General features: G+C 38.2%; 1 protein-coding gene across 1 annotated transcript in view; it reads left to right on the forward strand.

Annotated features, from left to right (window-relative positions):
• The window catches only part of PACS2 (phosphofurin acidic cluster sorting protein 2), a 1,734,969-nt gene that overhangs the window by 532,513 nt on the left and 1,187,563 nt on the right, over positions 1-14,893 (forward strand). The window lies entirely within an intron of this gene.

Consider the following 14,893-nt stretch of genomic DNA (forward strand, 5'->3'; position numbering starts at 1 on the left):
GGTAAATGATTCCATGATATTATCATGACGTCAAAGTTGAGACTATAAGGAAAAGAAGAGTTTTTGTTAATGTGATTAAATATTGTAGACAGTCAAACTTGAAGATACTCTGGGTGTATATTTTTTGCAACAATTCGTGCCTCATTTAACTCACCAGAGATATTAAAATCTTTTTCAATCGTGAGTGAATTCATATGCAGTATTTAGAAAGCATGGAGATCATCTAAACAAATCACTGGGACTGTGTTACTTTGGTGGTGTTGAGGGTTGTAAATTTTGAGTGTATACATTGTGTTGGAATATTATTGTCTCCTGTATGTTATGATCTCAGGTAAAAGATTCATATAAATTGTTTATGTGGGAAGGAAGAGAGTGGATATTGGTTTAACAAGAGCAAGGATCAGAAGCATAGCTAGGGTGGGGTGAAGTGGGCTGCCACCTCAGGTGCAAGATGGGGAGGTGGGGTCATAATCAAAAGATGGATGATCAGGAGATAGTATACTTCTGACATTCAGAAATGAATGCAAATAGTGCATTTGTGGTTAGGGCTGAAGTGCTTCTGTGCTCCAAGAGTACTCAAAAAATGTAGAAAGGAAAATTGTATGCTTGCCAGACTGGGGAACAGATTTTTTTTGTCTAAGTTGAGGAGCATAGAAGAGGATTCAGTTTGCTGGCATGCTCCTGAGGGAAGGATGGTTAGTGAGATCTGGACCTTTTTTTTTCTCTCCTCAATTTCTAGATTTGTGGAGTACCAGAATGGAAAACAGCACCAGGCACTAGATGAGACTGATACAGTTATGTCAGGGACACCCTAAGTAGACAAGGAGATTTTAAAATCTCCTTAGATGGCATGTCCTCCCAGTGGTTTACATGTGTTTGGTCTTCCCCCAGTAAAGGCGTTATGTTCTCTCCTTGGAAGGAACAGTAATTTGTATATAGTTCTGTTAAATTCCTAGGGTATGAGTTTATTGGTGTTCATTTATGCTACTTTGTGTGTGCGGTGTATATTTTTACAAATAACTAACATAAATAAGGAAGGAGTTAAAGCTGAGTAACAAGGTATTTCTCATCTAGAAAATATTGTTAATTTTGCAGGGGCTTGTGGATTGCTGAAGTATAAGCTACCCAATCCTGTAATAATCAATAGATATTTTTTCTCACATTTCAAATGAGAATAGTTACATGGAATATGAGCAGGATGAGCAACCTTGTTAAGGAAAATCATGTTGGTGTATACTTAAGAAAGTTGTACCCAGGCTTGATTCTGTTACAGGAAACACACATCCACAGTGATGTGGAGCACTGCACTCTTGATAAAGGGGAGTTTCCAACTTCTTGGCTCTTCTTACCCCTAGAGGTAGGAGAAAGGGGAGTTGCAATACTAATCAAGTAGAGTTAACTTGGGAGGCACTCTTACTGTAGAGAGATAAGGAGGTTTATATACTTTTTAATTTTAAGGTGGGACACAGGGATGGATTTATACAATTGTAAATATGTATGCCCCTCCAGGAAGCAATGCAGGTGAAACTTTTGTTTGAATTAAAAGGTGGGTGTTGCTGCAAAGAGTAGTGCTGCAGGGGGGAGGACTGGGAACAGTTTTTTTTTTTCAACAGAGGAAGTTTGTGATGGTTCAAGGGCCCATTATTTATCTCAACAGGATAAATTAGTAGCTAACTGTCTCCATCTTTTAGAAATGGAAGATATAGGTAAGTTCATTGTGACCCTGGGCTTTAAGTTATGCCCCTTAGTATTGGACTCACTGGACTAGATACATTTTTGATCTGTAAGGAGCATCTTTTTATATATGCAGGGATCTGGTTTACTTCCTGAGATGACTCTCCTGTCACCCTGGAAATGGAGTGGGAAGCAAGAGAAACAGAGATGCATGGAAAATGCTACCTTTAATTTTGTAGGAATGTCAGTTTTCAAAGGGAATTGGTAATTTGTTTGAGGTGGAGATGTGTAGACTTCAGAGGGAGTATGATCAAATACAAGCAAGATGAGAAGATTTGAATGTCCTTTTGTGCCAATATTTATGTTTAAGGACAAAATAGCAGCTGGCATTAGCTAAAGAAAGGTTGACAGTTATCCACACAGCTCATCTTGAGTATAGAATATGAAAAAATACAGGGAAGCTTGATAGGGGAATCAGAATATCAAAAATTAAAGGAAAAGTTAATTGGGTTGCTGGATTATAAATTAGTTAAAGCTAAAATAGTTCAACTTTTTGACTGCAGTTATTCTCCCATAAGTTTAAAATAATTGACAGCTAAAGGTCAGGCAAGACCGACTGAAAGGATGGTAGTAAAGATAAAGGACCAAGTCAACCTTTAACTTATGACTTGTCTAAGATATTAAAGAATTTTCAAGATTTTATGCAGCATTAAATAGGCAAGAAAAGACAGAGGATGTTCTGCCTTCCCAATGTGAGGAACATGTGGATTAGTGGATCAGATTACAGGGGCAGTAGGACAGTCCTTATCGGAAGATAAAGTAGGTAAAACCCAAGGACCAGATTATCTTCCCATAGAGCTATACAGTTTAGAGAATGACTTGGTTGTGCCAGTTTTAATGAAACTGTGTAATGGTATACTGGAAACAGGGGTGGTCCCATCCTCTTGAATATAAGCAATAGTCATGGTGATACCAAAGTAGAGGAAAGACCCATCACTCTCACAGACTTACCATCCTGTATTGATGCTATATCATGACTGTAAATTATTTATCTTAGGTTTAGTAAGGTTACTGGTACATGCTGTAGCATGTAGTACACATGGACCACACAGATTTTATTAAGGGAAGAAGCAGGGACCACACAGATTTTATAAAGGGAAGAAGCACAGCTGATATTCAAGACAGTGGGAATAATGGAGGCTGAAAAGGAGGCATAAGCAGCTTTTGGTACTGAGCTATAACGCAAAGAAAGCTTTGGACAGGGTTAAGTGGGACAGTTTGTTTTCCCTCCTGAGATGGATGCACTTCCCAGAGGCATTCATATGGTTGAAGGGGCATCTATATCATAACTCTTTGGTTAGGGTCAAAGTGCAATCAGAATTGTCTCCTGTCTTTCACATTTTAAGGGGAGTAAGACCTTCAGGGTTGCACACTCTCCCCATTGCTGTTTGCATTATACATAGAGCCACTGGGACAAGCCACTAGAAGGGCTTGATTCAAGGGAATGAAGACTAAAGAACTGCACGTGAAGCTCTCTGTATGAAGATGATCTTTTGTTTTAGTGTACAAACCTTGAAGAAGAACTAGATTCCATATAAACCGTGCTGGGAAAGTTTAAGTAAACCCCTTCTGTATAAGCTAAATTTAGATAAAACTTCTTCTTTTGTATTAAATTCCATTCCATCTTGGTACTTGAGGAAAAATATTCTTTCTTTGATAATGAGGAGGATTTTACAAGTTAGGCTTAACATTTAGGACAACAGTGGGGAGTGACCATTAATAGGTCTACCACTTTTATAATTAAAATAGGAGATTTTAACAAACAGTGGAAAATTATGCTTGATACTCCCCAGTAAATTTGGGCAGTTCATTGATTCATTTTGCTACTGGTGGTATACACAGTGAGAGAGTGGTGTTGCTCACTGCACAACCCTTAACCAAGTAGAAAAAATTGGTGTCTGATTTTGATTGTGAGCATAAGAAGCCTAGGATGCAGTGGGCACACTTAAACTCATGTGGGGGGTAGTAGTGGGGAGTTTGGGAGCCGTGAATCTTGATCTGTGTATCCAGTCCTCTGTATATTTGTAGTGTTTTACAAGGTCAGATGGAAGAAGTATATGTAGTGCTTTGGGTGAATTAAGGGTCTGTTGGGAGGGGTGGTAGGCCAAAGGGTGGCACATGAGAGATTACGCCAAGCTTTCTAAAGACCTCTTAATCATGGATAGAGGTGCATTAGAAGCAACAAGGAGCACTGAGTGGATGAGAGAACTGCTTCTGCTGTAGAAGCATCTTGATCTTCGTATTCATCAGCTATATGTAAAGTAAAGGATGATGATTAAAAATGTACCTAAATTTAGGATAGAAATCTACACAAACATACAAATGTCAAACGTGGAGCAATTTTAAGACTGAATCCCAGTGCAGTCTTGAAATGAGATTGTTATAGTGTTTTGAGCAGCATAGCAGAGAATCTGAAACTTAATATATTTTAAGGGGAAGACTTCCTTTATTAGGCTGGTTTATGAGGCAAGTGGGCAAACATGGGTGATACAAATTAAATTGCTGGAGCATTTAGGATTTTGTGGGATATTGAGGCAGATGTTGCAGACAGATATAGGATTTGATTGGAGTGGAAACTCTCTTGTAGAATGAGTCAGGATGAGTGGCTAGGGTTAATCAGATTGATAAGACATGTGGCAAACTTGAGAAGATATAGAATTTTTGGCTGGCAATGTCTTTCTACGTTTTTTTTTTCACATTCCTGCTAAACTGGTTAGCATGTTAAAGGTGATGACACCCATCTGTTGGTGATGTGAAGAAGACAGATTAGGGGAATATATGCACATTTTTGGGCATGTACAAAACTGAGTCAGTTATATTAGGATCTCCAAGCACTGATTAAGGTGATCAGGGAAGAAATACTGGAATTGATGCCAAAACTACACTTTCTACTGAGTTTAGATGTTGAGAATGCAGTGGTCTCCCATAAGGATGCTCTGATTTATTGCATAGATACTTTTATACCCCAAGCAGACCCCAAAGAATTTTTCCTTAGGTAGATGGCAAATGATGGAGGTGTGATGGGGGAGAAACAGGTAACTGGGAACATATTTCAAAGCAAAATGTGATTGCAAGATGGGCTCCATGAGATGGATATATAGATGAAGATTATTCGAACAATGAAAACTATGGGACTCCCAAGCGTATGTAATTTTTTTAGCAGACTTAAAACTCTCAGCCCCCCCCCAGTTTGGGCATTTGCACAGAACACTAGGGCCTCCTGTATTTTTAACTGCAAGTATGGGTTGTCCTTAAAATTTTGTATATACTATTTTATGTTGGCATTTTGTTTGTAAACTGGTATTTGCTGGTTACTTAAAGATGAGTAAATCTGAAAAGTTAATTCCAGCAAAACTTCTTCCATATTGCCAACAGCAGAAGCTAAAGCATCAAGCTGAAGACAGAATACTAAATGGTCAGGGATCTGAAGGTTCACAGGAAAATGATTGTTTCTTTTTAACATGTTGACTTTCTTTTTGGAGTTTTGCATAAATTAATGTCTGCCTCTGAATGAAAACAAACAAAAAATTGTTCAGATTTATTCAACTTTGAATAACCAACAAATACCAGTTTACAAACAAAAGACCAACATAAAATAGACTATACAAATTAGTATGGACAACCCATACATGCAGTTAAAAATACAGGATGCCCTAAGTAGTCTGTGCAAGTGCCCAAACTGGTGGTGGGGGGAATGTTGAGAGTTCTAAGCCTGCTAAAAAAATAGATACTAAACTCAGGGGGTCCCATCATTTTCATTGTTTGTATAATCTTCGTCTATATATCGATCTCAAAGACCCCATCTTGCAATCACATTTTGCTTTGAATTATCCATTTAACTTGGAGACAAAGTCTATTCACATGTTTCAAAAATATATTAATTAAAGGTGGGTCTCCTGTGTTCTTTGGTTGTCACTGCCATTTTGGCTGTTAGTAACAGCAGGTAAATCAAAGCATCTTTTTTAAACACCTTTATTGAATTATCACTTGACATAAGCAAACTTACATTTATATAAAAGTAATCAAACCATAACAAGTTCATATTTACAAACATTACACATCACACAAATTCTTATAAATCTTATAATCTAGACAACATTACATACATTATTCAATTCCTGCCTTATCTTAAACATCATTCCTCCTCCAAAACATTTTCTGCATGCATTATTCCCACAATTAACATTTTTGCTATTTAATTTACTCCTACCTTTTTCTAAAAGTCCCATCTCCTGTTCTTTTATTTGTTCTACAATATTCACTACTGCAAATATAGTTGGTTTAGATTTTCATTTCCATTTTCTAGTAACTGCTTTTTTGTCAGCCACCAGAATTAAACTTAACAAGGCCTTGCTATGTCTAGGTAAGTCAGATCCTGTAACCCAGCTTAAAAAAAATAATTTCCTTAGTTACACTCATTGGCTCACTCAGTATTACCAACACAGTATTCTGAAGGGAATTTTTAAAGTCTGCCAACTCATTAAAATCCAAACATATGTTCCCAGTTACCTCTTTCCCCCACATCACATCTCCAACATTTGCCATCTACCGAAGGAAGACTGCCCATATTTACTGAGGAGTATCCAGAATAAATGTCTTTCACTGTTTGATAAAATCTCCCATTTTAATTATAAAAGTAGTGAACCCATTAATGGTCTCTCCCAATGTTGTCCCCAATTTCAAGCCTAGCTATGTAATCTCCTCTTCATTATTTAAGAAAGACTATTTTTCCCTTAAGTACCCAAGATGGAATGGAATTTAATGCAATAGAAGCAGTTTTATCTAAATTTAGCTTGTACACAGGGAGTTTTTTTAAACTTTCCCAGCACGGCTTGTATGGAATCCAGATCTTTTTCAGGGTTTGTAGAGTAAATTAAAAGGTCATCTTCATACAGAGATCTTAAAGTACAACTCTTCAGTCCTAATTCCCTTGAATCAAGCCCTTCTAGTGGCTTGTGCCAGAGGCTCTGTGTATAATGCAAACAACAATGGGGAGGGTGTGCAACCCTAATGGTCTCACCCCCCCTTAAAATGTCAAAGACAGGAGACAATTCTGATTGCACTTTCAACCTAACCAAAGAGTTGTGGTAGAGATGCCACTCTGACCATATGAAAGTCTGGTATATGCCAACTTAAGCCATATTAGATAATTTTTTTATTTATTTGAGTGCCCTGAGTGGGACTTTGGGGGTCGCATGGCTTGTACACAAGATACCTTTTTACACGATGATGTGGGAACAGAGAGCTGCATTGAAAATGATGCTGTTGCTCCCTTTCTCTTTCAAAATAAATGTATTTTTTTTGAGTACGTTTATTGTTAAAATTACATTATTTGACGATGTGGTCAGTTTCTGAATTTGGATCCAAGGATGATACCACAATATGAACAAAAAATAATCAATTTTAATAACTGGCTTAGCTTTTGGTGTCATTCAAAAAGGGTATAATATTTTTCAGCCTGGGCGGATATGGTTAACAAACCAGAGATGTTCTGCACCTGTCCCTGTAGGCATTTGAATATTAGCTAAAACCTTATCCACCCTCCTAGTGCCTTTTTTAAGGTATTGCCAACCAGATAATCCATCTGAAATATCTGAACTAACCCAGAGTAATCTAAAGGTGATATTTCTCAATACCAGGAGTCTAAACAATTAAACTTCACTCCCTGCAAGCTTTCCTCACTCTGGAGAATGTAGACATCTGTGTAGTTAGAGGCATGTTTTCAAGCCACGGAGAGCACCCTAGATGTGCAGGGCTATAATGCCTTCCACACATTTAGATCAGCTAATGCACAGAAGGGGACAAAGGGTGAACATATCTCAGTATACATCCAAGCTCAATGCTGGTTAAACAGTATAACGTACTGAGTTCCTCTGTTTACAACTCACCATTAGCAAAGTCTCATACCATGTTTCCGTGAGCTGTACATCCCCCCCTTTTGAACCAGGAAATCAAAAAAACTTACTTAAATGAACTCAAGTCTCTCTCCCTTCAACCCAACAACCATATTCATGGATGGATGATTTCAACTACCCACTATGAGCTGGAAATCGTGCATAACCTCAATCTTGCAGACACAAAGATTCCTGGTATTTTATTAGCACAGATGCCTATTAGGGGCATCAGTGTCTTTGACCTATTTCTCACCAACATAGGGGAAGGTTGCACCCCCCCCCCCTCCAAGTGTAACATCATCACTGGTCAGATCAGACCATAAAGCTATTTCCTTAAAAAAAAAAAAAAACTGGGACAGTAGGTAACCCTGAAACTTCTAGAAAATTATTCCAAGGCAAACTTCCTACTTTTAAGGGACACCCAGGCAAGATGTCAAGCCCCCCCCCCCAAATCCAGGGAACACTGCTGCCCACAAGCAGGTTTTCACAAAATCCCTTTGCAATTAAGTATGTAGCTGCATAGAAGTGGAGGTGCCTACCTGAAATAACTACAAGACTAACTCAAAAAACAAGCCACCCTGGAGGAATTCCAACAAAAGGAAGAAAATCTTGGTCAAAAATAAGAAGTGCAATGACTAGTAAGGTAATAATTCCCTTATCGGACTACATAACTTGGGTTAATTCAGTTTACCAAAGCCAAACATTTGAGGTAAAAGTAGCCTCCCAGGCTAAGGATAACAACATGAGATTCTTCAGATATGTCCCAAACCTCAAGTGCAGTAACAGTGTGCAAAACTAATTATAAATGGAGCTACCTGTTCTAAGCCAGAGTATGTAGTAAATCTACTGGTCAATAAATATACCTCCAGTTTTACCTCGCTTTCTCCCAAAGACACCTCTCAAGAAATACCTCAACCATAGCTCTCCCAGCTATTACTAGGGAATAGATTCTCGATGCACTCTCCAAGGCCAAAAACACTGCATCAGTGAGACCTGATGATATCCCAGGTTGCCTACTTAGTAGCATTAAACATGTTCTATCAGACCTACTAGAAGCACTATTCAGTCATAACCTACAAACAGGTTTCTTGTCAAGCAAATGGAGGACTGCAGCTGTTACTCCTCTGCACAAGAGTAGACATCCACAGACCTGAGACATTACCATCCCATAAGCCTAACTAGTCACATATCTTTGGCCAGCATGATAAGAATAATCATATATGTGATAAATAATGACTTAGAAAACCTTCAGACATTTGATTCAACCTGGTTTGGTTTTGTCAAGTGCAGGTCATGCCAACTCTACCTCGTGGATTTCTTTGAGAAGTTCAGCAAAGCAGTGGATGAGAGCAAAAGAGTGCATACTGCTTACCAAAACCTGGCCAAAGCATTCAGCACAATAACTGCTTGGCTGTTGTAGACAAGTTCATGAAATTAGGTATAAACCTCAACATTACTTGCTGGATAGCTAGCTAGCTCACATATTGGATGCAAAAAGAATAGGTGAGTCAACCTCCACAAAAAGGCAAGTCTCTAGCAGAGCCCACAGGGGCTGGTGCTGGGCCCACTTCTTTTTGGCATCTACCTCTCTGAAGTCAAGACCAGTCTCAAAGGGTTCTGGCTGATCAAGTTCACAGACAGTTGCAAACTAGGCACAGTCAGGGAATCCCCCAGAGACACAAACGTCCTCCAAGAAGGCCTGACACAGGCTAAGAACTGAATGCCAAAAATGCATAGTATCATTTGGAAAGACTACAACCCATGGTAATTACTACAGTGATAATATACCCTCTAAGAGTTGACCCTGCGATCATAGATTTAGAACCGTATGTAGATAGCGACTCTGCCTTTGAACATCATGTGTCTACTGTAGTAAGGAAATAATTTTATATTACAGTACTTATACACAGGGGTATGGCATCCTAAAGATGGCATTGTTCATTTGTACATGCCCCTCAGTAGACCAATCATTGAATACAATGACATGTACCTGACCAGGCATGTGCAACAACTGGAACATCCACAGAGGTTCCACACAAAAAGAATACATGGTGTAGACTTGTCCCTTGTGGACTGCCCCAAAGCCTAATACTTGTACTCTGTCCCCTCCTGACTACTGAGAGGTGATCCATACCTGGCATTCAAAGCATTGTCTGACACAGCCCTTATGGACCTCTTTCAGTTCTGCAAAACAAAAGCATTAGAAATGCTCAATTTAGGGACTCGGACTTTGTCTGCAACTTATATGACATGTTGGACAGAGACAGGTATGTGCGTCTCCGAGACTTACCTCTTCTGTGGAACAGGCTTCCCATCCATCTGAAGCAGAGTTCCTCCTTGCAGCTGTTCAAGTGCAGTCAGTGGCTGGGGGATCATAAAAATTACCCCTGGTCTGCCCCCTTTGTCACTGTTAGAAAGCGGGAGCTTGCAGACACTTGACCTCTCGTACCCAGACTATATCCCTATATGTTCTGATGGATAGTGATTTTTATTATACTTCCATGTTACATTTGTTAATGGATACTGCAACATATTTAAATATTAACAGAAATGAACATGTGTTAATACGGAATTTACAGGGTGAGCTATATGAATGCTTTGAGTGGTTACATAAATAAGGATCTCTGTGATTATTTAAGGGTTGACTGTCCCCTCATTCCTGTTTTAAATGGTCTCCCTAAGATACATAAGCATCCCATACCCCCGCCGATGAGACCCATAATGTTGGGAAGAGGGTGGATTACTGAAACACTGTCTATTTATGTGGAAAAGATGCTAAGACCTATTGTGGATAAAATACCTACTATGTTAAGGGACACCAAACAATTTTTTCAAAGATTATTCTAGTTGCATTGGATGTTAAATAGTTATTCACTGTTATTCCCAATGATGTGGTTATTTCTTCAGTTAAGGAGTTTTTATCACGTCATTCTAATTATTCAACTGGTAGGATTAGTTTGATTTGTCTTTTTATTGAATTGATTCTGGAGAATAATGTATTTTTGTTTAGGGATAAATATTATTTGCAGAAGTTGGGGGTTGCCATGGGGACATCCTATGCCATTAGTTACCCAACTGTAGTTTTGGCACAATGGGAGAGTGCCTGAGTGCTCTCTGGTACATCATTTTGTGGTCATATTAAGTACTTACTGTTCTCATTTTGTTGATATATTTTTATTATGGGATGGCACAAGGTCTGAATTGTTTAAGTTTGTGGAGTTTTTGAACTCCAGTACATCATTTTTATCGTTCACGCTTAATATGTCTGACCCTAGGATTGAGTTTTTAGATAATCAGATTAGTAAAACATCGGCTGGGCATTTTGTTTGCAATTTATATAGGAATCTTGCAGGAAAAAAATGTCCTGCCTTACACTGGCTAATACACAGTTCAGACACCATTTTTTTAGATTTAGGAATGAATTGAAGGACAGGATATTCCTTCTCTGAGATTAATGAATGTTTGGCTGATGTGAGGTTAGAGAGGCAAGGATGAGGTAAACCATATTTTTCAGAACTGTCTAGTCAGACAGCAATGAGTTCTAAAGATTTCCTTTCAGGTAGTGTTGGTTTTCCTCTTTTTTATTTATCTAATGTGTGTATGAGGTTTTTAAAAATATTTGAAGTATTTGTTGGTTGATGACCAGATTAAAGAGCTGCTTGGTCCGAGACCCAAATTTGTTTTTAAGAATGCAAACTCTGTTAAGCGTCAGCTTTGTTTTAAGCAAAGTTGGAATGGTGACAAGAAGTTAGATTCATGCTGTCAATGAACTTTTATGTGCAGGACTTGTACATGGTGCAAATTTATTGACACCAATACGAATGTTTTAGTTCATCTAACAACAGAGAAGGTTTTTCATTTTTCTCGGTTCGCTGATTGTAACTCTAAGCATTTAGTAAATTTGGCTAGATGTGTTTGTTGTTCATCCTTTTATGTTGGTAAAATAGACTGTTAAAGGAAAGGGTCCATGAACATCTGTATGATATAAAGGTCTCTGACACTCGAAATGCACTTGCTAGACAAGTGCTTCAACATGGAAACTCAAATTCCTTTGTATTTCTAGTTATAGAATTAACGCTCGTTACTCTTGGAGGAGGAGATATTTATACAGATGATACAGAGGAAGATGACCTTAAATGGATTGTTTTGTTAAGGGTTGAAAAGGACTGGGACTTGAATGATCATGTACCAGTGAACCTGCATCTGAAATCACTCCCCCTTTTTAGATGAGGTTATTGGTCTATTTAGTGTGTTTAATGATTGGATGTTTGTTTTAGTTATGCCCATTTTTTATTATTTTATTGGTTGTTAGGAAGTACTTTCAACCTATGAGGTTTAGTGCTGTTGTTTGTCAATGGTGCTATCCCTTATATGTATCAATCAGTTATTTTCTTTTTCTGGTTACACCTCTTTTTGAGCAGAGAGTTTGGCAATTAGATTGTTGTGTGCCTTATGTTTACTTGGGCTACGTCCTGATAACTTTATTGGAGGTTTCCTCCTTACTTCTCCATATGATTGGATTGCTGCTATTTTTCAGTGATTGGCTATTGTTTTAGTTTACTGTTCTGCTGCAATACTATTTGTCCAGCATCTGTATGAGTAATTTGCATCTGTTTCTTATTGGCTATATTTTTGAATTTATGTAACCAGGCAAATGATTGCTTTAAGACCTGAAGAAGTGCCTTTTATGGTGTGAAAGTGCTCATATTTTATTTTTTTTTCTGATGCTTTTATTTTACTAAAGTGAGTTTTTAGTTGTGCTTGTGTTCCTTATTCAGTCACTTGTGGATGGATGCGCATTTTGGGTCTAAGGACACTTTACCCAGTTGGGTCTTTTTTGTGTGTTTTTAACCATGGAACTCTGTCCTTTCTTCCTCTGTACACAAGAAAAAGAAAATTTCAATATGGCCTTTGCAAATTCAGCAGGCTGCTTCCTTGCCTTAGGCACAAATGAGTGACCCTACAGTTCCTTAAACTACTCGTCTTTCTTGGGCTGCTCTGGTACAGTCCCTTCAGCTCCCATGGACCGGAAGTAGACAAGTCCTTTGCAGCTGTTGGAGTGGTATCTGCAGGCTTGGGAAAACCACTCTTTGGAAGGAGTAGGGAATGTTTCTTTGCCTGGCAGGGCTATTGTGTTCTTGATATGAGATGGTGTGTTTCTGTGGATTTTCCTGTTAAAAAAAAAAGAAAGTTAAACGTTTATTTTCCACTGTCTCTGTTACCTTAGATGGGGAGGCTTTGTTGGATTTAGTTGAGGGCTTAGTTCAGGCTCTTAACCCTTACATTTTGGTTATACTGGTATGAGAAAAGAAATTTTTCTGTTTCTGAAGATTCCTAGTGTAATTAACAGGGGCTAAAATTAGAGGAAAGCAATTTAGTTCTATTTCTCAGGCAACAGATTCTGACACTGAGGAGGACATTTCTTCTGATTTTCCCTTTGAAGAGTTTTTCTTTCTGAAACCATATCTATAATGAATTGATATTTTCAGTGGAAACAAAATGGCATTCCATTTTCTTTGATAAAATATGATGTATTACAACTGTAATTGTCTCACCATAGTGCTATTCCTGCATTGGAGGATGTTTTAATTATAGCCTGCAGCATGCCTAACAGGCAGCATGTAGCCCGTAATGAGGGAGATGGACTGTATAAGTTTCCTCAGTCTTACAAATACTCATTTTCTAATACCAGATCTGACCATGCAGTGATTTCCTTGTCAAATCCTTCTACAGCTAAGCATTTATTAATGCTAATCCCACACCCTCTGACAAAAAATGTGAAAGCTTTCAATAGGTTTAGAACAAGAGCGTATTCCTCTGCCACTCTTATTTTTAGAATTCTTAATTGTCAGGCTCTCATGTTAATGTTTTTGCTTCCTTCCTTCTTTTTGAAATACAAGAAATATTACTGCTGGTTTTCCTTTCACTGAGGGTAAATCTTCTCTAAATGCTTTTATTGCTTCTCTTTCTCAAGTAACCAAGTATTTCTTTGAAGTTCATATGACTCTGCTAAAGCTACTTCCAGAGCAGCAGCTACGGGTGTATTATGAGTAGATTTGCATGCTTTTATTCTCAAAAATTGCTTGAATATGTAGAAGATGAAATTCTGATTTCTCCTCTTGATGGAGCGGTTGTATTTGGACCATCTACTGCTGAGCTCCTGAAAAAAATGTGATGAGACACGAAAACTGATTCAAGGAATAACTCTGATTGTTCAGCTTTCCTTTTCCAAATTTGTTAAAGGTTTCGTCCCTAATTCAGTGTCCTTTGATAAAAAGCAAAATAAGTAGACAGAGCAAACTTCAGACGAAGCACACAGATGTTCAGTAGACAATGGAATGGTTGGCTCTAAAAAGAAGAGGGAGTCTAACAGAAACAAGGACAGTCCAACAAGTCTATCTACAAATTGTAATCCCCCTCCTACCCTGGCTATCCTTTAATTCTTCCCCAAAATCTCAGTATACATTTATGTGTTTGACAATAGATGATCTCAGACAAATGGGCTTTGAGAGTTATCCATTGGGCCAGTGAGTGTCCATCTCCTTTTCATGGGATTCCTCCTGGACCTGCAGATCAAATTTAATTTCCACCTGTCATTCAGCATCTGCTGGATGTAAGGGTAATAGAACCTTTTCCTCTCTCACTTGCCTTTCCACTGATATCCAAGGTCATTTTGTAGGTTAAGAAGGACTCAACAAAGGTCATTTTGATGACTCCCTTGAAGCCTAGGCAACAGTGGTTCTCCTTTCTTTTGGAAATGGCGAAGGGCAGTTACCATAAGCTTCTTCATAAACTGTACCTACTCACATAAGACAGTGATTGTTTGATACACCCAACTTGAAACAACTTCAGCTGACTACTTGGATGGTTGAATTTTAAACCTTTTAGGCACCTATTTTCTGAAGATGTGCAGCAGTATTGAAGGAGGCAAAGAAACCTGCTACTTAAAAAAAAAAAAATGGAACAGATTTTATAGTTGGTGCCATGTTAAGAACCAAGACCCTTTTTAAGTTTAATATTCCTCTAGTTCTGCAGTATTTGTGTGAGTTATTATCCTCTGGACTTTTTTTCTCTGTCAAAGTTCATCTTTGGGCCATTTCATTATGTCTGCCCATGGATCCCCCTAGTTCAGAAGACTCTCTTGTCAAGCTGTTTTTAAAGGGGTTTCTGCATACCTGCTCTGATAGAAAGCAGGAACTCCTCTTTTGGATTTTAATTTTATTTTGGAAAAATTAATACCTGATCCATTTGAACCAGGTCATCAG

Source organism: Protopterus annectens, chromosome 6.part0 (assembly GCF_019279795.1).
Source record: "Protopterus annectens isolate FY-2018-M chromosome 6.part0, PAN1.0, whole genome shotgun sequence".
Taxonomy (NCBI): domain Eukaryota; kingdom Metazoa; phylum Chordata; order Ceratodontiformes; family Protopteridae; genus Protopterus; species Protopterus annectens.